This window comes from Callospermophilus lateralis, unplaced genomic scaffold (genome assembly GCF_048772815.1).
Source record: "Callospermophilus lateralis isolate mCalLat2 unplaced genomic scaffold, mCalLat2.hap1 Scaffold_160, whole genome shotgun sequence".
NCBI classification, from domain to species: domain Eukaryota; kingdom Metazoa; phylum Chordata; class Mammalia; order Rodentia; family Sciuridae; genus Callospermophilus; species Callospermophilus lateralis.
This window is the reverse complement of record NW_027512699.1, coordinates 2,398,713-2,426,149: the sequence shown is the minus strand read 5'-3', so window position 1 is coordinate 2,426,149 and position 27,437 is coordinate 2,398,713. Positions and strand designations below refer to the sequence as shown.

At 38.7% G+C, this 27,437-nt stretch overlaps 1 pseudogene; it reads right to left on the bottom strand.

Annotated features, from left to right (window-relative positions):
• The window catches only part of LOC143389367 (short transient receptor potential channel 7-like), a 103,918-nt pseudogene that overhangs the window by 22,219 nt on the left and 54,262 nt on the right, over positions 1–27,437 (bottom strand).

Here is a 27,437-nt window from a genome sequence, read left to right as displayed (position 1 = left end):
CTTTCCTTGGTGAACCTTGAGCCACACGGAGGGGAAAATATACAAGCTTATTGTGTTTTAAGAAAGTCAGAATTTTCCAAATTAACAAATAGTGGTATGTGTGTGTCAGCCGGGTGGGTAGTCGAGGAAAGAGTAGATGATTTGTAATACTACAAGACTCTTCATTTCTCAATGGGGGTGTTTTCCTACCAAATTTGCACATAATAAAATTTATGTTGATAGTAAAGAGCAAATTGACTTTTTAAGTGACAATCCTCTATAGATCATTGTTGTACTGATCATGAAGATTTTGGAGAGGCAACAGCCATATGGCTTCATGTAACAGAGACATTCGACACTTAAACCCTTCAAGGTGTAGTGGCTGCCATTAAGGAAGACTTATTAAGCATTCAGCTATATTTTACTGGTGAAAATAAATAGCTGTTGTTCCTTCACTCTCTCATCTTTCTTTTTCACCATAGAAAGTATTGTGTTTGAAAAAGAAAATGACCCAAGAGAATATACTGATAAAACTATTACCATTTAGTGAAAATTTAGTATTTTTCAGGGCATAGTGCTAAATTCTTCACAGGTACTATTTAATCTTCAAAACAAACATTTTGACATAGGTTTTATTATTTCTGTTTTACATATGAGAAAAATGGAAGCTCAGAATAGTTAAGTAAACACATGTTATAGGAAGCTACAGAACTAGAATTTGAATTCTGGTCTAATACTAAAGTCTGGGACATAAGTATGAGGCTATTCACCTTGACTTTCAATTCATCTCAGGCCAGGATTCCCTGCTATACAAAGCAATCCTTTATTTCTGATTATAGTATTATTCCTGCCATGAAAACAACTTTCTTTTTCAGCTGTAAAATAGGAACAAAGAAAACAGATTAATTTTGTAGTACTATTACAAGGACTGGATTTTATGTGAGTCAGATATCTACACAATTCCTGGCCATAGTAAGTCCTCAATAAATGGATGCAATAACTATTATCATTATTATTCTTAAAATATCAATTTACTGCTTCAAACCACATGGCTTTGTGGTTCAAAGGGTACTTAGAGGACCTATATCCATGAGGAAAGAACTTTTGAACTAGCAAAGAAGGCCTTATCTTTGTACAAAGCAGTGATCCAATATGGAAGGAAATTTTTTTTTGGTATATACATTCCTTTTAGAACTGGATTCACATCAGAAAAAAATGTTTTTAAAAAACCAAAGCCAAAAGCCTACAGGAATACCCCCAACAACCTTTCCAAAACAAACTCATTCTTCTTAGTACAGAAAGATGCATTTCTAAGTCACTAATTAACTCCACGTTCTGTTCAGCTGGTTGCACTGAAGGAAGAAGGTATTCTGGGGGCCTCTGACCTGGCTGTCAGTCCACAAGACCCAAATTGGCCAAATTGCAAATTGCAGGCTGTGACACCGTCCTAGTCAAGGGCCAGGGCAGGGGCTCAGATGCACCCAGGCTGATCCAGACTCACCGTAGGTGAAGTAGGCCACTTCCGGCGGAAGTGAGACATTGTGCAGCATGTCCTGCACGTACTGGTCCACGTACAGCTGGGTCTCACTGGCCTTCAGGAAGCCATGAACCGTGCAGTGAAGGAGGCTACGAAGATAGACAGCATCCCGAAATCCAGGAGGTTCCACAGGTGCAACACATACTCCCGCAGCCCCTCCTCCCAGATCTCCTTACATTAGGACCAGATCATTCCTGCGTGAGGCAGAGAGGACCAGGCCCGGTTTTCAGTTTCTTTGGCGTTTGTGACCACAAGAGGGCAAGGAGGGAACCGAGATATGATAGAAAAGGTCAACTCTTTGGCGCTAGGAATGTTGATGACCAGAAGCAAAGGGAAATGTGCCTTCAAAGAAAGGCTTAGAATCAGGAGATCCTTAGATTGGGAGAAGACACCTCACTGGTCCCTGTCCTTACAGACAATCCTCTTTTTTGGAAGAGAGGAAAGAGTTCTTAACCATTGATAGTTTATTGGAGGCATAATAGGGGAAATATGATTGCTGACATTTACACATGGTAGACGTCTTAAGGGATCATTCAGTCATTGATTAAATATAGGGAAACTGAATCTAGGAATTTCTTAAGGTACCACATATGACCTAAAACCCAGTTTTTCTAATTTACAGATTAGAATTCTTTCCTTTATATTTATGTAACTGTTTCAATGAGCTTTAGTATGTGGTTATTAGGTGTTTTTTGGAACCAGGAATTGAACCAAGGGATGCTTAACCACTGAGCCACATCCTCAGCCCTTTATTTTTTTATTTTGAGCCAGGGTCTTGCTAAGTTGGTTAGGGCCATGGTGAATTGCTGAGAATAGATTTGAACTTGCCATCCTCCTGCCCCAGCCTCTCAAGCTGCTGGGATTTCAGACATGAGCCACCCCACTTAGCAGTTATTAGTTATTAAAAAAACAATTAATTTTTAATTTTCAGTTATTGGTTTTTGAAAAATAATTTATTGGATTTTAAAGGCATAAACTATGTTAATAGTTCCCCCATCCCTTTTCCAGTTCAGCCCTGTAAGGTGGCCTGGGCTAATACTTTGGTGGGTATTCTTTTAGATCTGCACTAATATTGTAGTGTCAGGTGACTATCTTCCTACTTCTTCTTAAGAGCTTCAAAGCTGAATTCCCACCCTGTGGAGACTGCTGTTAGTGACTATCTTGCCAGTGGCAGAAATACCAACTACTCCAAGCTGGCCTCCCTATCCTTCCCATCCTCACTTTGTCTCTCCATTGCCCAGTATTCTCTACTGCATCTCTGACTCCTCTGGCTGTCATCAGTGATCAAAGTAGTTCTGCACATCTTTCTCTGGTAGACTCTCAGATCCTTCCTGCCCTTTTGGTTTTCAGCTCCATTCTCTTACCTCATGAAGTACAGATAACATTATGGTTACCTTTCCTTTTCAAACACCTGCGATGTAGCCCTTATTTAACATCCAAATTCCAAAGCTAGACTGTTGATCTTTTCGATCTTCCTCTATCTCCATACATTCTGCACTCCAGCAGATCAGGTCTACCCATCAGTCCCCAACAGTTCAACCCCCAGTCATTTGCTTATTTACTTTTTTTCTTTTCACTACACTTCAAATGCACACACATTGACAGATACCCACATTATAATACACTGGTCTTTGAGAGTTCAGCTGCTGAAAAGCCTGGAGTCAAAGATGATGCTTGAGCAGAGAGAGGATGATGGTGGCACTACCCTAGCCAGAGTCCGACTGACTTGGTCATAGACCCAACTCTGCTCTTGTGTGAGTGATGAGCTGATTGCCTATACTCTTCTGGGACTCTTAACAGGAACTGTTTTGCCAGAATTTTTCTTTTTTCTGGTGGAAATGGCCCATAAAATAAAAAGAATTGAAATGTTTTTCTAAGCAAAAAATAATTTGAGAGCAGCTGTTTAGAGAAGAGTCATGGCATTGTGTGCTGAAGATCAAATTGGAGTTCCCACAATATTAAATATCCCAAAACACTACAGATCTGTTTACAAGACTTCCCCCAACCGCTGCCTCCCTCACTCTCCATCCCTCCACCCTGCTTTAATAAAGCTACTTCTAAAGCATACCCTCTCAAAATTTGCATGATAATTCAATGAAATAATAATTTTCTTAAAACACTGAAATATACTTTCATTTTGCCTGTCCAAATAGGTATTTTTAAAATGTTATTAGAAAAACCATTACAGGCTGGAAAACGTTTATTGATTTCCTCTACCTCCAAATTAAAATTCCTAATGTTTTAGTTAAATTGCTTTTAGCTGAGCCTTAGGAGAATCACAGACTATCACTTAGAGTGATTGGCTTTAATTTAGGAAATCCTGGAGTCAGGTTATAGCTTCAACATTTAATGACAGTGTGACTTTTGATAAGTTCCTTGATTTGCTGTGGGACCTCAGATTTTATATTTGTAAAATAAATGAATTGAGATTTTGGAGTAACTTCAAATAATTAAGAGCTATTTGAATCTGAAATGCAAATTATGTACAGAAAACTGATTTTCCTAATGGGTAGTGTAACACCTCATTGCGCATTGCAAATCACTTTCTCTGTGGTCAAATGTCTGCATCAGTTTTCCTAGATTTATATATTAACTTTCCCAGACTAATTTAAACTATTCCAAGGCCATAAGTAAAAGTAACAGGCCCAAGTGTTTGAGCAGCAGAAATGCTTAATAAAAAAAGAAATGTGTGAAATTAACTACTTTAGTGAGTGAAATGAGGCCCCCTACTTCCAAGTTACCAAGGGTAGTTTAGGATTTGATACAGGAGCTGAGCCTCAGGGCCTTTTGCCTCCAGCATGCCAATCAAAGTATCCAGAGCCCAAGAGATCAAGGGCTGTGGATACTGGGCACGTGAACCTACTTCAGGCCAAATTCTCATCACTTAGGGATGCCTAGAGCTTAGAGAACAAGGTCTGAGATAATTAAGAAGGGGACCAGGCCAAGGAACAGGCTGGGACTTGCCAGGAAGCCTCAGGGGAAATGAGTAGCTTGATGTACATTGCTTCTGAATAATGACCTGCAGGCTGTGGAGATGGAGTTTGAGAGCTAAAATAGCATTCACTTCCATCCAGGCTCAGATGGCATTCAGAAGGGCTCCACTTCGAAGTTCTGCGTGGCTTAAATATGCCCAGTCTTTAAATGGTCATTGCTCCCAGGGGTTCCTCTTCTCCATCTCAGGGCCCCACATTTGCTTTTCTGTTCCCTCAGGCCAATTTCTTATCATTGGTCCAGGATACCGAGGTTCTGTGAACTCACAGAAGGGCAAATATGCCTGAGAGTTCTGTATCTACAGGCCCTAATATCCAAACACTATCTCAATAGCCAGTCATTTGAAAATCTCTGGATCTTAGACACTTTCATGGTTTAAAAGTATCCCAAGAAATTCCTTCTCTTCTTTGTCTTCTTTTCTAATTATTGTAGCCAACAATTATTGAGTTCCTTCTAGATACCAGGTCCTGTGCTAACCACTTTATAAACACTGCATCTTCATTCTAGTTGAGTAGATAGTACTATGATTATCTCCACTCTACAGGTGAGGAAACTCATATATAAAGGTGGCAAGTGAGGTGTGCAAAGTCACACAGGCAGTCCAGGCTTCTTTTTATCCACTGTGCTGACTCCACTATGCCTTTCACTAAGTACAAGCTTACTCTGATGGGTCAGCAACTTACTTATCCATGGACCAGATGTTGACTTTCACTTCTGTGCCAGGCGCCATTCTGGGGATGCAACAATCAACATAATGGTAGTCTTTTGTAACAGTGGTTGACTTTAATTTTTTGAATATAGCCCTTGCCATTCTGCCATGGCAACTCATTTTTAGACTGGACATGTTTTGTTCTTTTCCTCTCTCCCTGCACCTCTTTAATCTCTCCCCATGCCTAATCTTAGTTTCTGGGAAACTGATTTACCTTTCTTCCCCATTTTAGGCAGATTTATCTGTTCTTGAGTACACATCCACCATAGGAGCAACGTAATCTAGACTTTGGGGATTGCACCAGAAATCTCAGAAATGACTGCCTTCCAAATTAACAAGTGACTTAACAGAGGACACTTGTAATGTAGCCTTTTCATCACCTTTTTGAAAGGCCCTATTCCTGCTGATTAGCAGAATTGCTGTCTCTAGGACAAGAGTCCACTGTGTTTCTCCTTTGCTAGGTAAGAAATAAAACTTCTTTTTCCTCAAATCTGTGTCCTTGTTATTAGATTGGCATTGGGGACAAGGACTGAGCTTTTGATAATATTTTCATAGTAATTTAAGTCTAGTGCAGGAGACAGATGTGTCCACAGGTCACAGAGCTATAGGGTGACAGATGTTGTAATGAAGAATATTCAGGAAAGTCAACATTACAGTCAAATGACCTTGGCATAACACATATCCATTGACTCAGTGAAGGTGTGAGTCCATGAAGGGGAACTTAGGGCAAGGGACAAGTGGTTGACTAGGTGAAGGGGCAAGGGCTGGCAAAATGTTCCAGATGGTAGCCATAGACATAAGGGGGAGTGGGTCTTTCCAGGGAACTGAGGTGCTCCATAAGATTCAAGGGTTAGGCAGTAGCTTCAGGTGAAGTTACTGAAAAGCTCTCTTTTAGGCAGTGCTAAGGAAACTGGGGTTCATTCTGAGTGCCTAGGAACCCCATAAATGTGATATGCAGGGCAGCCACATGGCCTGGCTTTCTGGAATATACTTTGGAAAATTGTTTGGGATATTTTGATAGGAAAACTTACCTAGATGTAAGCAGAGTCCGTTAAAATAACTCAGTGCACATGATTTTACAGTTTTACTCTTGGTCAAGCCTAAGAGTGTGATTTTGGAGCTAAGATGTAGCACTGCCCTCAGAGTTTATAATCCTAGGTGGGTTTGGGTGAGGCAATAGCTAGACTTTCATATTTTACAGATGTGGAAACTGAAATCCAGAGAGGCAAGGCCACTAAATAGAGGGTGACACAGTCAGGATGGGCTTCCTGACACCTGGTACCAAGCTCATTCCCCTAACACTTTTTTTGTTTTGCTACTGAACTGGACATTTACATCTCATTCCAATTGAGTGTGCAGTACTGTAGCATCTGTTTAAGAATACACTGCCAGCTTTTCTAGGAGATTGGGGCAGAGTGAAATGATTCTATTCCTATATGGAGGTATCACGTTAGGCGAGGTTTCCTGACCTCCAAGACTGTAATGGCTTTCTGGGAACTACTAACATTTTATATACTCCCCTGATGAGCAGATACATGCTCCAGTTGAGAAGCTTATTATAAGTTCTTCAACTACTCTAGAGTTACTGCGTGTAATCAGGTAATAAACATAGGACACTGATATTGGGAATTCTTCAGGCTGTAAGGAGTTATAGTCTCTGGTTCACTTTATACTCTGCAAATATATAGTTCTAAAGAATATATGTGCCTACCAGTAAATTTGTCCTTCCGTACTCAGTCATGCTTCTTACTTGACATCCTTGATGTTATGTCCTCCTGGATTTTCTCCTACCCTGCTGGCTATATATTCTTAGTGTCTGCATGGCCTTAACCTCTCCATCCAATGCTTTACATATCTTGGGTTGACAGAAGTTTCTAAAATTCTGCTGATAACCATGAAAAGCATTTGGAGTGAAGGAAGAACATATTTCTAATTGGGTTTAACCATCCTGTGAAATGATACAGCAGAAGAGGAATAATCAATATGCTCAATCGGAGGAGGCTGGGAAATATTGTAGAGTATTGCATTATATGTGGCCACTGAAATAGGTCATTGAGAAAATTAAATGTCCATACGGAGAGAGGACTGCAATTAAATAGAATATGAAAAGAGCAGCTGCAAATCTGTGTGACTGCAGAAATAATAATGTTAATTTAGACAAGAAACAGTGAGCATACATAGAGTCTTTTCAGAGGTGGTAACTATTATGAAGAAAATCAGAGAAGGGAGGAAAACCAGAAGAGAAGGAAGTAGGATAGGGATACTTGCAATTTTATACAGGTTGACTCAAAAAAGGCCTTATTTTCAGAAGGGGGACTTCTGAGCAAAGACCTGAGGAAGTAAGGAGTGACTCACCCAGCTCCCTGCAGGAGGAACTCTCCAGGCACAGGGGCCAAGCCTAGTCAGGACTTCTGAGGCAGAAGCAGTGAGGCAAGGAGACCAGTGGGCCTAAGACATGGTGAGTGAGAGGAAATGTGGCAGGAGGAACCATAGAGATGGGGCAGAGAGTTGAGGGCACCATGGGCTGTGTGATAACATTAGTTGTCACACGGAGGGAGATGGGAAACTACTGAAGAGTTTCTGAGGTCAAGTGACAAGACTTGTGTACCTTTTAAATGGATCACTTTATCTTGTGCAGAGAACAGATTGAGGCATGTGATTGGGAATGGCAGAAACTGGAATACTTGGATAAGGTGATTCACCTTCCTATGGCTAAAATTTCCACCCCTGCATTGAGCAGTTTGGACTTGTTGGGTCCTAAGCTTCTCTTCAATTCTAGAGCTAATTCTGGCAAAGAGGGAACAATGACTTGGGTCTTTTCATAACCATTCTGTATGAAGTACTACAGTTATGAGTGTGATATGTCATGGGGAGAGAGGTTTGTGCAGTTGTCTTTGTAACTGATTCAAGGCGTTCTTGGCAGTGTCTGGGAACAGAATTCTAAGATGCCATCAGCAGGGGTCTGGTACAACTTTATGCTCTGCTACTTGTGAGCAGAGAGTGGATTAGATACATGTTAGATCTCATAATGGACCAGAAAAAGAGCCTTTTGTATGAACATAAAGGTTATCTCTTAAAGTTCATCATGATTATTTTTTTTCATAATTAAAGAGCTCTAGAAGATATTTAGAACAAGATAATACTACTCTTATTTATAGTTGCTTCCTTAGTAGTCCTTAATAACTAAATGCTTAATGCAAATGCTTGATAACTAAAACATATTTACTGAGAAAAATGGATAAAATATCAGAAAAGAACATCTACATGTTCCCATCACTGCATCCCAACACACCATCTGCACTATACCTTCACCCTCCCTCCTGTTACAATAAATGAAGTTTCCATGTTCCTGTTAAGGCCAAATACTCTAATTGGACCCTGGATCTCATTGCTCCACCTGTTCAGGAACTTTGCTTCCAAAGCTGATGGTCCATAGATCTCATGTTATTTGATCCATCAGCAGTGTCTGACATAAAGGATCACTCCCTGGTTCTTGATATAGTTACTTCTGGGTCACCAGAAGTCTGTGAAGAAGGTCTCTTGCTTATCCTTTTACCTCATCTCTTTTTCTGTATACTTCATATCTTTCCATACCTAAACCATTGGCTTGATCCTCAATTCATCTGTCTATATTTAAAGTGAAGGTGATCTCATATAATTTACGTAAATATACCGGTATATCCAATTTTTTGTTTCCATACTCATTTCTCCTCTGAACTTCAGACATATATATATATATCCATTTGTTACTTGATGTTTACTCTTAAATGTCTAATACATAGATCTCAAGCTGAAGTCTTGATTTCCATTTCTCTTCCCTGTCCAAACTGATTTTTGTCTTTTCCTATCTTAGTAAATGGCTTTGTGCTATCCCATTGCTTGAGCTAAAATACTTGGAATTGTCTTTGCTCTCTTTATTTCATATCCCACATATAATATAATAGTAAATACTATTGGATTTTACCTTCAAAATATAATCACCATCCCCTGCCCCCTTAAATTAATCATTGACCACTTGGATAATTGCCGTGGCTTCCTAACTGGTCTGTTGCTTCTGCTATTTGTCCCCCAATCATCTGTTCTTAACACAGCAGTCACTGACTCTTTACTGAATTCACATGATATTATTTCTGTGCCCAGAATTCTGCAAAGCTCTTCTCCTGCCTTCATCTCTACTTTTCTCCTCTGTATTTATGTATTCTAGCCACATTAGTCTGCTTGATGTTCTTTGAACATATCCAGCTTGTTTTGGATTCTAGGCTTTAACCTATACTGTTCCTTCTGCCTAGAATGCTTTTTACCTTATCAGAGAAGGGGGATAAGTGTACCTGCTCCTATCTGCTCAATTACTCTGAAAGGTGAAATGTGAACAGAGATCTGAAGGAAAAGAGGAAGCAAGTCATGCTGTTACTTATTCAACATACCTCTCTCAATCAGAGGCATTTGTTACTAATTGGATGTATGAAGACATTAAGAAGTTTTTAATTTTCTTTTAAGACTGATAGTGTTTTTCTGATTATGCTTTAAAAAAAACCATGCTGATTTCTGTTTACAGCCACTCTGCAATAACAGAAGAAAAAAAAATTATTTTTAGACATTGGAGATAGCATAAGTCTGTGATTCCTAAGCAATGGGAACCACGAGATAAGTCATATGAGGACACTGGCTGTCTTTCTGGAAGCACATTCCAGTCTACCAGGCATAGGAGGGGGCCCAGAAACAGAGCAGGCAGTCTCACTGAGTGAAGAGGCTGAGATTAGAGCTCAGACAGAGCTCCAGAGAGAAGGGTACTGTGCAAACACAAGCAAGCAAGCAAGCCAATCAACAAAACTCCCTGAAGGAAACAAACAAAAAATTCCAGAAATTTAAAGAATTTGAATGTTCTTGAATAATAAGTCATAAAAACAAAAAGTGGATTTCAAAGACAATGGTCAGGGAGCTATAAGTTGGACAGTTTCTAGAGCTCTGACCATAAGAGCTGAGAGTCTTTACTGACCAACAGGACTTTCAGTAGAGACCTCAGAAGTGAATCTCCATAATACAAAGGTAAATAATCCTTAGCTTCTCCAGATCCACTCTAAGAACAAGTGGAAAGGAATGAAAATGATGTGCAAATATCCTTTCTGAATAAAGTAAAACCCTCTTTAATCTTTTCCCCTTGTAGTGTACTAAGGATTGAACACAGGGCCTCACACATGCCTGGTAGTGCTCCTCCACTGAGCTACACTGCAGCCCCACTCTTTAATGGAAGACAATAGCTATGATTGAGTATGGTTCAAAACTCACATGATCCCCAGTGTATTGGGAGATGGGGCCCCATGTTAGGTATTTGGGTTATGGGGTCCTCATGAGTGAACTGATGCTTTCTCACACAAGTGGGTTCTTGCTCTGTGGGACTGGATTAGGTACTGTGAAAGTGAAGTTTCATAAAAGTGACATTGCTCCTAGTGTTTTCTCTCCTTTGTGCATGCCCACTTGCCCTTCCACTTTCCACCACAAGTTGACATAGCACAAGGCTGTCAAGCAGATGCAGCTGCCTTATCTTGGACTTCCTAGCCTCCAAAAGTGTGAACCAAAATAAACCTCTTACACAAATAATGAGAAAATTTTACCCTCTAAATTGTATACTTATATTTATTATCAAGATTTTATGTATCTGCCATAACAAAAATATTTTTAAAACTATACAATTTTCTATCCTTTTTTTAGAAGCAGAACTTTATTTCTTAAGGCTTTCAGGAGACTATTTTTAAATGATCAAAATAAGGTTTCCCATGCAAACCACTTTTCAATCATTTTTAATACATTTTTAATGACAAATACTTTACAAAAATTTCCCCAAATATTTTCTTTTAAAATTGGGAGTTATTTTACAAGCCTACGCATTTTAAACATGAGCTCACATAAAAGCTGACTTTGACTTTCTTGTTGGTCATCCACTTGCTATTTTGTCTGCCAAGAGTATATTCATGAGGGGAGGTTGAGTTGAGAAATCAGAGTTTAATAATGGCCTATTATAATTTGGGGGGGAGAATAAAAAGAAAGAGCAACTTGCTTACCTAAGACCCACTTCATGATGAGCATTTCTGCCCAGGAGAATTGTGTAGTTTTCACTCTGAAGATCTGTTTTGGGTAGTCTGGAAAGGTTTCATTGGGCAGGGTTTTAACACCTTCATCTCAGTCAGATGAATTTACCACTAACAGTCCCAAGAAGATGGTAAAAAAAAAACTGCATGGGCTACAAACTTGATGAAAGGGCTCCTCAGGGTTTGTCCTAGCTGAAAACAAAATGTGCACAAGATGCGTTAAACTGGCAGCTCTAGGTGGGTGTAGGTCTTTCTTTAAAACATTGATTTCATCAAACCATAGTTTAACCAGAGAATCTTTCATCTTAGACTACTAACTGAGCCCAGACAGTGTTTTCTCTTATATATAAATTTGAGATGCTGCTTGACCAAATCTATTTAATACTGACCTCATTTTTTTTCTATTTAACAGTCTTAGAGGGGCTAATAGAAAGGAATGGAACACAGTGATGTGTCATCATGTTACATCTGATTGCATAGATACTCTTGATTGCATGGATATGATTTTTATGTCCTTCAGATCTGGAAAAAAATTATGTCTGAATAGAACATACAATTTCAAAAGATATATTTGAGGTATATCTCTGTTATATTGCTGTTTAAGTTTTCAACCTTTCTTCTATCTTGATTAACTTTTTAAAAATCTATATATTTCCTGCTAGGTACTGCTTTAACTGTGTTCCCACAAAATTTGACACTGAACACTTTCGTTGGTAATTATGCATATTTTAAAATTCTCTTTTGATTTAATTTCCAACTTAGGTATTATTTTCTTTCCATACAAGTAGGACTTTATTTTTTCCTGCTTTCAAAAATTCTAAATTTACTATTGCATATTTACAGAACATAGACTATGCTACTATTCTAAAATTTATTGAAGTTTTTCTTATGGCCTAGTGTTAATTCTTCATTCCACATGAGTCTGAAATGGTCCAAAATTTGCCCTATTTGGGAGCAAGTTTTGGTCACATTTTCTCAGTTCTCAGGGCATCCCATCCAAAGATCACTTAGATCTTTGAGGGATAAATTAAGGGATATACATTGAGTCCTTGCTGAATCCCTATTAATAAACTTACTTGCTTTTCTTCCTGGTCACTGTTGTCACCCTCATTTAAGCACCAAACCTTAGCCCCCATCCAGGTATAATAATAATACAAGAGTTAAGAGGAAAATATTTTCTGAAGCTCAGCTCCTTCTCCAGAGAAGATATTCAGTTATAATCTGTGACTGATTAATTGATGCTCACAATCTGCCTCATTCAGGAGTCCTAGAGTGAAATGTCACACAGGAGCTAGAGTATTGGTACAACAGAAAATCAACTACGGGGGCTTATCTAGGTAAAATTTTTCTAATTATGACTATGTTCAACATAGCATTTGTAAATCAGATTCCCTGATAATGTTCTTTAAATGTGCTTCAATATGATAATCATCTTCTTTTAATTCTAGTCTTTCATTGAACTCAGGAGCACTTAGCAACTGGGGCATATACCTAACCCTATTTTATATTTTATTTAGAGACAGGGTCTCATTGAGTTGCTTACTGTTTTGCTTTTTTTTTTTTTTTTTTTTTTTTTGAGGCTGGCTTTGAACTTGTGATCCTCCTGCCTCAGCCTCTCAAGCTGCTGGGTTTACAAGCATGAACCACCATGCCCAGCCCTGCAATATTTTTAAGAAGCTGCTTTTATCTTTTAAAAACAACCCTATATCTCAGATCCAGACAAAGGGAATCCCTGATTATGTTAGAAGTTACTTGAGTTCACGTGCATATTGTTGTATGATATTTGAAATAACTTCAGAAATGTAAAGAGTGGCTTAGCTGATAATCAAAGACCCACAAACATCTTACAAATGAAATTTGTATAAACTATAATGCTTATCTTTATTATTTACAAAAATAGTAGTATAGTTTTGGCAACAGGCAGATGTACTAATTTCAGAAGGCAGAAACTAAATGAAAGGACTAATAAAAATATCTCACATAAATTCTGTAAATATATGAATCAATTCAAGTCTAATTTTATTTATATGATATTAGATATCCATTTTGAAAATCTCAGCATTTTAGCTAATGATGTTGGCATCTTGGAGCCCTATTTCCCAATCAGGACCATGGAATATTTTGGTATACCCAGGAGATATCCTTAAATAGTCTTCATATTGTTTCTTATTATTGTGTCAAGACTTCATTCAGGACAAAGTAATAATGGAAGATATAAAAAGACCTTAGGAGGAGAGTGGGAAAGGGAAAGAGAGGGCAAGGTATCCCCATATCTTGTATATCACAACAGAACCACAGGAATGTCAGAAAAAAAGATGGGACACTTGGACAAAGACACAGCTCTTAAGGGATTGTCAGCCAATTTTCCTGACCCTTTGTCTATGTACTCTACATAGTGTCTTCTGTTGATCTGGTGTACACCTTTCCATCTTCTCATCCAGGTGAGGCATCTGATTGAATACATTTGTGACTAAATCCAATCTGACCTTGGGATTCCCTAGAAGACCTTGGTACTAGAGATTTATGTTCCTTTTGATACCTCTTTCAAGTTGGTATCCTATGGCAGAAGATGAGTGTGTATAAATCATTAGTGCAAAATGTAATTAAAAAACCCTGATAACACCCTGTGGTGATTTGGAAGTTTATTCTGGGCTCAGTTCCCACTTGATCTAGGTCATAGTGAAGAAAAGTGAGACTAGGAATTGATTTCTTTTTCTTTTTGTTTTTCTGGGACAAATGCATCTTTTTACCTGGTAAAATTTTGACAAAGGTCAGATGAAATCCAGTTATTATAGTGGCTTTCTTTTTCTTTCTGTGTAAAATTTCTTAATTTACACATTAAGACAATTTTTGAAGCAAATTACCCTTGGAGAAAATGTTCCCCTTCACAAGACCATCAGATGGGCCAAAAGAAAAATAAATTCAACCAATATGTGCCAACAACTTTTAGTTATGGAATCATTAAAACTGGGTCAGGTCACAACTTTTAAAATGGATGTTAGAGCTTTGGAAAATGTAGTTGTTCATTCCACTTTCAGTGCAGAACCTGTGAATCTGACAACATGCTGAAAGCAGCTTAGGACCTTATGAGCTGAGAACATCACAGAAGATACATGTCTGTAGAATCTAGTCTCTGGCTTGCCTCAGACTTCCTGGGCACTATTCTTTTACTCTAAGAAATATATGAATTTGAGAGCAACTGAGTATGCCCTCGAACTGGTTCCAAACAAGTTACATTCACAGATCCTCAGGGATTGACACTTGCATTTACTGGTTGGCATAACTTTGTTCCATGCCACCGAACTATTGACCTTAACCACTAGTGTAAGCACTTGGTGGTATGGGGGTCTACTATGCCAAGAAAGTAACCTATGACCATGGTTTTAGTAGATCACAAGGAGAATGTTTCCTGTACCTCTTTCTAGTCTTTTACTACCAGAGTCTCCCTAACCAAATGTCATCCTCACTTTCAGCCAGATGCCAATGGTTTCAAGCTCAGTTTAAAAAGGCTCAGTTTATAAGTTGGAAAGTTGAACAGATGCAAACTTTGGAATCATTCCAAAAAGAAATATGTACTTCTTTACAGTTTAGTTGTTCTAAATGTTAGAAAGATCCTGGTTAAATTACTGGTAGATTCCTCAATATGCTTCTTCTAAATTCTTATTCAAAATATCTAACCTATGGATTAGGAATCTCTCCTTTTGAGGGGAGTATTCATTTAGGTGTCTCTAATCAGAATATGCACACATTTTAATGTGAAGTCACAGTTTGTACTGTGGGCTGAAGAGGTGCTGAGTGATAATGGAATTTACACGGTGAGACTTTTAATGAAAGAAAGGAAAGGATAGAGTTTATCCTTTAGAGGTTTTCTTTTCTCCTTTCTAGAAAACTCCTTCCAGCTCTAACATTCCAAATCAAGTCTAAGGTTAAGATGTGCACAGTAGGCATTGAAGGTCATAATACTGTTGATGTAACCAGAAAATTATGTGCGTGCATGTGTGTGTGTGCATGTGTGTGTATACGTAGTGGCTATGGGAATATTTCTGGGGTCACAGATCCCAGGTTTCAATCACAGCTCCATAGGTTTTTGGCAAGTTGCTTAAACTGTTAGTGTCTTAGTTTATTCAGTAAAATGGAGACAAAAGTAGTACCTCCTGCACAGGATTGATGCAAGCAATGAATTATGTATTGTATAATGTGTGTATCGTGTATCTCAACAGGTGGCCCTGAGCAGCTCAGGGAATCCCCTCAAGGGAAATTTAAAAGAGACCTGACTAACTCTTGAAAAGCTCAGCATGTTCGAAAGCTCTTTAATGACTCAATCTTTCCTTATTATGAACAATGCCACCAAGAGTCATCTTAATACCACAGATGAAGACTTGTCACTCAGCCACCAACAAGCCCCAAACCCTGAATTGAGCTCAGACCTGAATTTACAAAGTACACAGAAATGACAAGTACTTAATGATCAGCCCATGTTTATCTTGAATGCTTTAAATTTACTCTAAATGAAAGTTTTGGGAGCATCAAATATCAATAAAACAATATTTGAACAAAGGAGAGAAAGCCCCAGTCATGGGCCAAACTTTCCTGTAATCATTTTCTCCAGAATATTCCAGTAGACTGCTACAGATCTGACCCTTATCCCCTTTGGGTGGTATCAGTTTTCTGGATTTACGGGGCCTGAGAAATTCCAGAATACCCTTCCTGTACTATATACATTTTTGGTGGGTCTTATATGCATATTTGCAAAGATTCTTCTCAAACCTACCAAAAAGCTAAAAAAAATTCATCAGCAGCTGGAATATCGGGTTTTTTTCTGAATTGTTTTCCATGCTACCAGGCAGGAAGAGGCAAATCAATTTGCTGTTGTTGACTAGTTCCAGGTTCTTGGAAGCTGTCATATTTAGCTTTGTAGCAAAGTGAGGATTGGCAGCATTTTCTCCACAATGTTGTTATTTTAATTATTGAAAAGCCTAGAATCAGTTTTGAGGCTCAGAGAGAGCATAGGCAAGTGTCTCTATCCATGCAGTCTCTGGTTAAAGGCCAGGATCCAATTTCCACTACATACTAGATGATTCCAGCATCAAAACACTTGCCTGCAACCAATGACCAGCTCTTGTCCAGCTCTAAATCTGGTTAGTTTCTTTTTGTTTTCTGAGCTTTTTTTGTCCATAATAAAATTCAGAACAAAAGTGGTTTTATCTACATATGTATTATTATTTAGAAGTACATAGCATGAGACTAGCATAGAAACAGAATTCTCAATAAATATAAGGTCAAATTCTGTGAACATTCAGTATTTGGCTTTTATTTTCAATATTGTCCATAGGAGATGGTGTTTGAGGCCTGGCCTCCCTCTATGATTCCTAACTCACTCTGAGACAGTCAAATGATTGCCTGCCTGGTTAGGTGGCCTCTTCTGCACCCCTGGAGCCTCAGGCCTATTATTCTAGACTGAGTTCTCTATAAATGGACTTGACAAGAGGGTCAGCTCACTAATGACACTTTTATTAAGCACATTAGCTGATCAAATTTCTTGTGGAACTAATATCTCTGTAGTCATATTTTCTCTTGAGTGTTGATTACCTTAATTTCTTTAAAAATCTATCACTAGATAAATGTCACTTTGGAACTTTTGAAAGCAATCTTAAACCCATGAAACATATTTTAAAATTTCTGCATGCTTTTATAGGAAAGAAAAAAAACTATATTCATAACTGGGATGAACTGTTGTTCAGTAAACTGGGTGATGGAGGGAGTTTAGGAAGTTCAACTGCTAGGCAAGATAGAAGAGTACTGTGAGACAAAATTCTTTATAATGGAAGGGGAAATGTAGGATTAGCCAGACTGGGAAATAGGACCTGAGGGACTGGAATTTGTGGGCTGCTGGTTCTTGAAACCATCCCAATTCATTTGTCCTGGTGGCCCATTTTCACCAGCCTTCATGGATAATGAAACATTTGTACTGGTTTCTGGTAATATCTCATCTAAACTTCTTGATCCTCCTAGCCACAGGTGCATTCTGAGAATATAATGCTAGTTTTTCTGGATTTTGGAGGCATATTGGCTGGACCTTGGCTCTTATTTATTTTTAATTGGCTCATAGGCTATTATTTTTCTTTCATAACCCAAAGGAAAACCACCGTTTGCTCTTTTCTCTACTTATATTCATCCACAAGGAAGTAGCTACTGTTTTAAATTAGTCGGTTTTGGAGAAGGTACAAAAATTCCTTAACTCACTATTGAGTTTTTAAGGGCTGTTTTATGCGACATTCAGACTCATAGCCCATACATTAAAAACAGGACATAATACTTCTATGATGGTGGGTGGGTTAAATACATGGATTGCTGTAGTGCTACCTGGGTTTAAGTTCTGTTTCTTCCTTAGGCTGGCCAGATGCTATTAGGTTATTCTTAGTTCTTCACATGCTTAGCTTTCCCTCTTCTGTAAAATGAAGCTGATAATGAGGATTTAATGTTATAGTTTAGATATTAGATGTCCTCCAAAGATCATTTGTGAGACAATGCAAGAAAGTTTAGAGGTATTGGGTTACGAGGTCCTTAATCTAATCAGTGCATTAATCCTCTAACAGAAATTAATGTGTGGTAATTATAGTTAGGCTGAAGAAGTTGGGCCATTGGGGGTATAACTTTGGGGTATATATATTTTGTCAATAGTGAGAGAAAAATTCTCTCTCTCTGGCTTCCTGGTGCTATGTCCTGAGCCGTTTTCCTCTACCACACTTTTCTGACATTCTCTCTTGCCTAGGACCCAGAGCAATGGAGTCATCTCTCTATAGACTAAGACCTTTGAAATTGTGAGTGCAAATAAAACTCTGTCCTCTAAAATTGTTCTTGTCATGTCTTTTGGTTGCAGCAGTAAAAAAGCTGACTAAAATATTTAGTGAGTCAGTATTTATAAAATGCTGATAACAGTACCTGGGAATAATAAGTTGTATATTACTTTTAGATAAATAAAAACAAGCCAATGGCTGTTCTTTCCTTTCCATTTTTCTTCCCCTCTTCCTCTTGTTTCTCCTTTCCTCCCTCCCACTCCCTACCTCACCTTCCTGCCTGTATTCCTGACTGCTGTTTTGTTGGCAGACATTTTCTTGAAGTATCCATGTAACCTAAGCATGCAGGTTAGGCTAGTCCTTCTCTATCCAATTCCTCTTTCCTCATCCCCCACTGAAGGTGGAGCTTGACTTATCCAGGCTATTAATTCAGAATGGGTTATTTTTCTTTGATGGGGCTGTCAGGGTTACCATCAAGTCTATTCATCAGACACACTGGTACTAGCTCCTCTAATGATTATGGAGCCCTCTCTCAATGAGAAGCAGCGCAGATTACAGACAGAACCTGCAGAAAGCTCTTCTCTCCTTCTCCCTCCCTTAGAGCCTCTCCTCTTCATCACCTTAAAAGCTGCTAAGTCCTGCATGTAGCCCTTTTGGGGGGGAAAGGAATAGGGCTGCCTTGAGACTATATGATTTTCATATCACTTAAGCATAGATTTTCCTCTCTGATACTAGGACTTATTTATATAGTAATGAGATGTGGCAATGCATGTTATGATAAGCTGAAGAATAACTTAGCTGGAAAAAAATTCATGAGATTCAATGCTTATAGGGAAGATAACTTTCTTTAATATAGATATGCTATCAAAGCACCCCTCCCCCGACTATGTCTCATGTAACTTTGGTCAAGATTTTCCCCTTTGCTTTTCACTAACATTAGTTATAGAAATCCTGTCTTCTGGAAACTGTCTTCAGAGAGAAAAGAAGACAGACACTGCATCAGCCATCAAGTGGTTGTTCTCAGTGCAGGGCAGGAAGTCCATATGAATTATAGCAATTGTGTGGTGTCATTTCATATTTAGAGCATTATATAGGATTAGGTTCCATGGTGCTAATATTCTTCCCTTCTTTTTTTTCTTGGCAATGCTCTCAAGTCATGGTGGTTGGGAGGAAAGAAGAGAGTTGGAAAGGTCAGTCATTTACTGGTTTATTTTGTTGGTTTATTCACTTGTTCATTCCCTCATCCACTCAACAAACCTTCCCAAGGGAATCCTCTAGTAGGCACTGTCCTCGCCACTGGGGAAAGGTTGCAGTCTTTGTCTACAGGGAACTCTTAGTTTTATTATTGGAAGTGGAGCAGGACTTAATAGCAACTCCCCATTAATTCCTGAGCAGGCCCTTCATGGTGGGTGAATGAATGAATAGCAAGTGCTCATTGGAGCATGGATCATTAGATGGTGGCATTAGTGCAATTTCTTATGGGTTTCTCTTTATTTGTTCCCCACATCTTCAGAGAATCTAGTTGCTAGAATCTAACATGTATTATCATTTCCATGTTTTAGTTGAGAAAATTGAGACTAGACTATATCAAATTAGCCACAGTGTCATGGCTAGAAAGTTGAGGTTCTAATTCTCATCTGCCTCTAAGCCTGAGCTCTTTTCACTTCACTAAATGCCACCATCCCCTTGAATATTTTTGATCTGATTGACTTAGATTTTACCCTCTGCTGGTCTTAGTTCCCTGTCATAAATAAAACATTAAAAATTAGATATTACTGAGAACTTATCATTGTTCAGGTTGAGCACTTTATAAACATTTTTTTTCACTCATTCCTTGTCATACAATGTGGTGAGAACAATCATGCCCATTTAAAAGCTGAGAACACTGTGACAGACACTATGTTGTAGAGACACTATGTTCATTACCACCTCCTTATGTTGCTTCTCCCAACTGAGGCTTCCAACATCTCCTCTGGGTCAGGCCACTGTCCCATTCTGTCCATTAGGCAGGAGAGCATTTCTGTGAGCCTGTGGATTTCAGATGTGCCACAGAGAGGCTTGTATGTTTTTCAGCCAGAGTTCTGGTTGCTTCTCTTGCCCTGTGATAGTGAACTATGTCCTTTTGGGTTGAACAGTTGATTTATAACTTTCATCTCCAGAGTAGTAGAAGTTGCTATGCTAATCCCATATCCACTTCATTTATACTGTTGTGATATATGGAAGGATAGAGATATAAATAAATGGAATTTTAGCTTGGGATAAAGGAAGTAACTCAAAGAAAATGGAAAGAAGAAAAAGAAAGAAGAACAAAGCAAGGGAAGGGAGAATGGAAGTGGGAAATAAAGTTCAAAACTTAACCTCCAACTGTTATTCCAACTTGGTTTCTACTCTTTTTCTTCTCATTCCTAGTGTCTAGTCAAACTGTGCCAAGCTAGTCTCTGAGCTTGCCATAAGCATCCTATCTCTGAGTCTCTGCTCAAGGGATCTGCTACTTTAAATGCTTTTTCTAATATATGTCCTTGTTCAAGTTTTATCCAGCCCTGCAATTATCTTTTCCATGAAAGCTTACCAAGATTCTTACCAGTCCGGTGAGAATCTTTCTTTTCTTTTATGTAATTCTTAGTTTGTCTCTCTTACATTAAACATATGCCTGTATGACCCTCTGCGGGACAGCAGATTCCTCCTGGAGGACTCCTGTTGTGCACAATGAGTGGGTTCCATTTGAGTAAATGGCAGAGTCAGAAGTTCTCAACTTTTAGACTGCAAACCTGGTATTATCCATAGGATCAAAGTAGCCTTCTTACTCACTGTCCCTGTGGTGTGGCAGATTCTCAGCACTACTGGCTATGGCATCACATCTGGAAGAGCCACATGGGTACAAAAGGCTGAAGGTTTGCTTGCTTTCCAGGGGACATGCTGAATAGATAATGATTGAATTCAGGTCTCTGTTGAATTCAGTAGAAGTGCCAGCAGATTGGAAATAATAACAACAACTTCCTTAATTCCTAAAGGCAATTGAGTTAGGAGTTTAAAGAGCCTGCCAGGAAAAAAAATATAGAACCATCTGGAGAGGAACTTTAAGAATGAGCCAAGGAGGAGGATTGAGTTGGAACTCAGCCCATGTTAACTTTTGGCTACACTTTGGGATTCTTTATTTCATATAATCTGCTTAAACACTCTGCCTGTACCCTTTTCACAGTATTGCTTTAGAATTTCTTGCTTTTTGTTTTGGTCTTTATTTTTTGGTACTAGGGATAGAATCCAGGGCTTCACGTATCCTAGGTAAGCATTCTACCACTGAGCTATATTCCCACCCTAGAATTTTTTGATTTTGGACCACTATCAGAAACATCCTCCTCACTGTTGGGAGGTTCCATTTTGATACATGTGTCAATGTCTCTCACTTGTTTCCAGCCTTCCCTGACTCCTCTCTCATGTGTGGACCCCAATCTCACCCAGTTGTGGCATGCTTCTTGGTTATTTCCACAGCTGAGAGTCGGGCCAGGCAGCTGCTCACTGAGCATTCTGGAAGTCTGCCAGGCAGCCAGAGGATATGGGGACTGCTGAAGGGTCTTCAACTCCTGCAGATACTTCATTTCACCTGAATTTTAGTTATGTAGCTCTCTCCATTATTCTCAAAGATGTATCTCTATTCCAGTTTCCCTAGCAGAATGTAAAACAATCTCTCTCAGCTGTCCTTAAACAAATCTTCAGTTTTCTAAATCAAAAGGAAATACTTATACATATGCCCCAAATTGGTGGGCTGCTCTGAGGACTAGTGACTCAGCAGCATCTCTCTCACCAAAGAAAGAATGATTTTCTGAAAATCATGAACCAGCCTATTCCTCCATCTCAGAGATGCAGGAACCAAGACAAATGTCATTGGACTTCTCCCAGAGCTGTGGGTGAGCCATTTCCTGAGCACAGGTGCCTAGGCAGCAGGCCATGGATGAACTTCCTGGAGTTGGATGAAATGATGTGATTTGCAAGTGCTCATCAGGTTCTCCGACAGCAGTGAATCCTGAGAGTACAGATGACATGACCAGAGTCCTACTGCTCTAGATGATTGCCTCTGTTCTTTCACAGTGTCATAAAGAAGCTACTCTGCATACCTACCTAGCATTTTTTTTTACCCCATGTAGTGCTGTGACTTATCCTGAAACTACAGAAGTAGTAGAAGTTGCTTCTAGAAAACTTTCCTGGATTATTTCCAATTACTTCCCTTTTTGAGACTTTGCCTCTAGCCAAGTTTCTGTGAATACCATTTCCAAACATGGCAAATGTATCTAGCCAACTGTGTTCAAAGAACTTCCATTTAGCTCCTCTAACATTCGGTTCTAATCAGCCTTTAAAATCCAACTTCTTCTTTACCTCCCAGTTCCACTAAGTACCTTGATCTCCTAAGATGTCTTGGACTCCCATGGATCTAATTCTGTGGCCCCTTCACTTGTCATCATTTCTTGAGTGTGGATAGCTATACTCCTGTGTTTATATCTGGTCTTTTCTATTGTTTTACTCTCCTTGAGAGAACCAACTGTCTGTGTATGTCCAAGAGTGTGCAGTCTTATGTTTTGCATGTAAGGGGTGCTCAGTAAACTTCTGTTGAATGATCAATAAATTGAATGTTCTTCTGAATCCATTTAAGATTTGTTCCATGATTTTCCCTGTGAGTCATCATGCCAGAATAGTTTCAAAATATGAAAAATCCTCTATTACTCAAGGTCTGATGAACACTTAACTGTCTTCACGTCTTTACTAAAAAGTAGATAGGAAAGATGATGAAAACTAAATGGGGCTCTTGTCTTGTGCAAAAGATTGAAATATAATTCTAAAATAGGTGTTGAGGATCATTTCTTGATCAAATGAGGATTATTTAATTTCACTGTACATTATGTACTACTGAAAGCTTATATAAATTCAATACTTTAATATTAATTCAAATATTTATATAATAATAATAATAATTACAATGATAAGGAATAACTAATTTTTTTGAGCACTCTTCTCTGCCAGACTTTGTGCTTAACAGTCATTGTATTACCTAATCCTGTATTAGTCTGCTTTCAGTTACTATAACAAACTACTTGGTACAAAGAGGCTTATTTAGTTCATAATTTTAAAGGTTGTAAGTCAAAGCTTGGGTGGCCCCATCAGTTCTGCCTCTGATGAGGAGTTTTTGTTTATATCACAGTATGGCAGATGACATCATCATGGGAGCATGTAAAGAAGGAGAGATCACCTGGTGAGAGAGGAAGCCAGAGACCAGGGAGTGGGCCAGACTTGCTCTTTTATCACAACCCAATCTTTTGAGAAATAATTTATTCTGCAAATCCACCTTCAATCCCTTCTGAGGGTTATGTCCCCAATGCCTAATTAACTTGTACTAGGCTTCATCTCTTAAAGGTTCTACTACCTCTCAATATTGGCACACTGACAACCAAGTTTTTAGCACATGAAATCTACAGGTACACACTCAAACTATATCCAATTCATAGAAAACCCTTGCATCACTTCCTTGATGTTCATATTATTAAATATTTATTTTAAATTTGGGGCTTAAGACACAGACTAAGTACCTACCCTGCAATCAGGCACAAAATTGATTGTTTATTAAAAGCCAATTTGACTTCAAAAATAATGTTTTGAACTATTATCTGTATTTCCACAAGGGAGAAAAAACACAGTCAGACATACCAAAGCACAAAGGACCATGATTTCTTCAAGTCTGCAAAGGCAGATGATCTCACCATCCAAGATGTGTTAGAACTCCTATGTCTCTTCATTTCTACCTATTAGTCTCAGTGGAGAAAAAGATCAGGAATACACAGAAGAAAGACTCAAAGTTATTGCTCTTAACAACTCTATCCTCTTAAAAGGAGTGAGAGGTCATGCTAAAGATGAAATCCTGGGTTTTTTTCTTCCACATGTGGAGAGGAGTAACAGTGACTGATTCTGTGATGGCTCAAGTTTCTGGTTACCACTTTGTCAGGAACCAAGTTAATGTAGAGGCACCTAAGCCCAGATTTATAGCCTTGAATAGTGCAAATGATGCTCAAAAAACTTCTCTGTTGAGGGAGCAAATTAGAGTCTCAGGCCCTTTTCCAAATCACACCTGACTCTGATGTCTGACTAGGAAGAGCTGCAGTTCCAGGTGGTTCCCCAAGTCCCAGTTTTGATTGGGTAATTACTTGTTGTTTGCATAACTCTGCAGACCTTCCTGGCTGTTCTGTCCTTTGGGTAACAAGATTCATGGAGTTGAGGACATGTGGGCTCTGTGGTCAGCCTGCTCAGTCTTAGCTCCATCCCTGACTTGTGAGGGACCAACTAGCTTAAATTCTCAGTTAACTTTTCTATAAAGTGACCATAAACATGACTAACTCAAGGGAGTTTTCAAGGGCTTAGGAAATGCATATTCCTTTTTTTGGTACAAATTATGGTGCAGTTCTTAAGTAGCAATATGGTATTTTTTTTGTTGGTGGGCTATTTTATTTATGAAATAAATATCATAAGTATAAATCACTTATATCATGCATTAAAAGTTTTGATCAATCAAAATATGGTCACTAACCAAGAACCTGTTTATTTTTCATGGTTCTTAAGTAGAGAAAGAAACTTGGTCATCAATAAAAGGAATAATTATTATTGTAGTTCAAACACTTTATCAACAAGGATAACATAAATCCAAAGTTACTGATATCCAAACAAGAAATCTACATAGGAATTTGTGTCCATATTTAATTAAATGAAAGAAGACAGAAATAGACTGCACATGCTTTCTTCAAATATAAACCAGAGCTTCCAAGCAATACAAAAACTGTAGTTCTAGGCTGATATAACTGAGAATAATATGGTTTTAAAAATGACTTCCTCAGCCACATTTGGTGGTTTATACCTGTAACTCCAGCTTCTTGGGAGGCTGAGGCAGGAGGACGACAAGTTCAAGCCCAGCCTGGACAACTTAGTGAGACTCTGTCTCAAAATAAAAAAATTAAAAGGACAGGGAATGTCGCTTAATGGTAAGAACACTCCTGAATTTAATTGCAATATTGGGGAAAAAGACTTAATTATATTATCAAATTAAATATTAGGTGAGTTGCAAGCAGATGAAGAAATCAGAGGGCAATAGTTGGAGTTTTCTTATCTCTCTGTGATTCCAAGTTTAACAAATTATTTTTGCAGAGAATAATATATTTGCTAATTTTCCTTTTAAAAACCACATTATGTTTTATTATTAAATTTACATTTTAAAGTAATGCTTTATAATTAATTTCATCTTTGTGAATTTATATTATAATGCTGATGTATATATAACATATTTTATACATATTTTATTTTTACTTGATGTTTTATGTGCATATGCAGTTTTATGATAGAAATATACTCAAGATTTAGTGCTACTAATTTAAATATAAAATTTTGAATTTTCAAATTTATAAAATGTTACTTCTACCAGTATTTTGATCTTATGAGACTTAAAGGCTGAAATAATGCAAAGTTACTGGTTTAAGGTTAAGGAATAACACGTATAACCCCATTGTTGTAGGTCTTAGCAGCAGGTGAGAAAAAAACCTAGTTTCAGTGGTTGATAGTCATTTTTCTATTCCTCAGACACACAGTACATGCTTGTTGATACCAGGTGTGTGCCTTTGGGAATGAAAGATACTTTAAACAAGATGGTCAATGCTGTGTCTGGGAAGGATTTTAATCCCCCAAACTTGAGTCCTTCCAAACTAGATGGCAGGGAAGTTTTTTAAATTACAGCTTTCTCCTATGTTTTCACATTTGACTTAAAGTTCTCACTGAAGTCACTTTACCTATCCTTAAATATACTAAGTGCAGACATCAGCAACTCCCTTCTCATTCTAAGTAGGCCAGCGCTGCACTAGGAATAGCTGCAGCTCTTTCTATAACTTTGCTCTATTGCCCCAGCATCCCCTCTCCACTTGGTGCTTCTGTTTGCATTGAAGCCTCCTTCACAGGCTGGGCCCATATTGCTGGCCAAGTAGACCAGCCCTCAACTCTTTGCTCTGCCCTTGGGTTTTCTCCTGCAGTTCTACTGATGGGCCAGCAGGGACCCCTGTAGTGCTAGATGCTGAATTCCTTTGGACCTTGATGTCTCATTGGCCTGTGATATCTTCTTTCTCTTCAAAGCTGCCTAGATTTGCTCTCCTTTGTTCCTACCTCCAGATCTCCACTATTTGTACAGAATGACAGTCTCGTCTCATGCTTTTTTTTCTAAAGGGCAATCCTCCAACGGAATTGCTGGTAGTGATGCCCAGAGTAAAGTATGATCTGTTGTTCCATAATTTCTTCTTCCCAGGCTTCAGGCCTGCATGTTTTTGCTTTCAATGATGCCAAGTGGGGTTTTAATGATTAATTTCATTTTACCTCTATCTTACTATGTGTGGTCACCTTCCAGTAAGACTGGATGGAGAGAGGTATAAAATCCTGATGCATACTGAGTTCATCTTGGCTTATAGGAAGGGAGGTTGAGGAGAGTTCTGAGTTCAGAACCACTGTTCACCCATCCCACTTAAGTCTTGTCCAGATCGATTACTTTGGGAATTTTTCTCTCAAATTTTCCCTAAAAATTAACTTTATGTCCTGCTCTTCTACTTCCTAACACCAACCTGATCAATAAATTTGACCCAGCTCAAGTTCTTTTTCATGTGGTCTGGATTCTATGCAAATATTAGAGGAATGAACATCCCTTCTCCTCCAACAACCACCATAATTCCTCACATACATTGCTCGCAGGACACTTTTAAGGGATGTCTCCTAATTTTCTACGTCATGCTCCCTGTTCCTATTCTAATACTTTAAGAGACATTGTTACTTAGACAAAGAACCTGACACATATCTAAGCGTGACACTTAGTAAATGTTGGTGGCTCCTCCTCCTCCTCCTCCTCCTCCTCCTCCTCCTTCTCCTCCTCCTCCTCCTCCTCCTCCTCCTCCTCCTCCTCCTCCTCCTCCTCCTTCTTCTTCTTCTTCTTCTTCTTCTTCTTCTTCTTCTTCGTCTTCTTCTTCTTCTTCTTCTTCTCCTTCTTCTTCTTCTTACCCTCCTCCTCCTCCTTCTCCTTCTCCTTATCCTTCATCTTCTTCTTATCCTCCTCCTCCTCCTCCTTCTTCTCGTCCTCCACCCTCATTCTCCTCCTCCTCCACCTCCTCCTCCTTCTTTTTGTAGTGTTTGTGGGTACTGTGCCACCTGGGGTTTCTAGATTGGACAATTTCAATTGCTGTCTTCACTTTCTCAAGAAATGTGGAAATTTATCACATCCCAAACACTGGGGAACATTCTGGTGAAGGTACATCTTAGTCATGCAGATGACCTCTAGC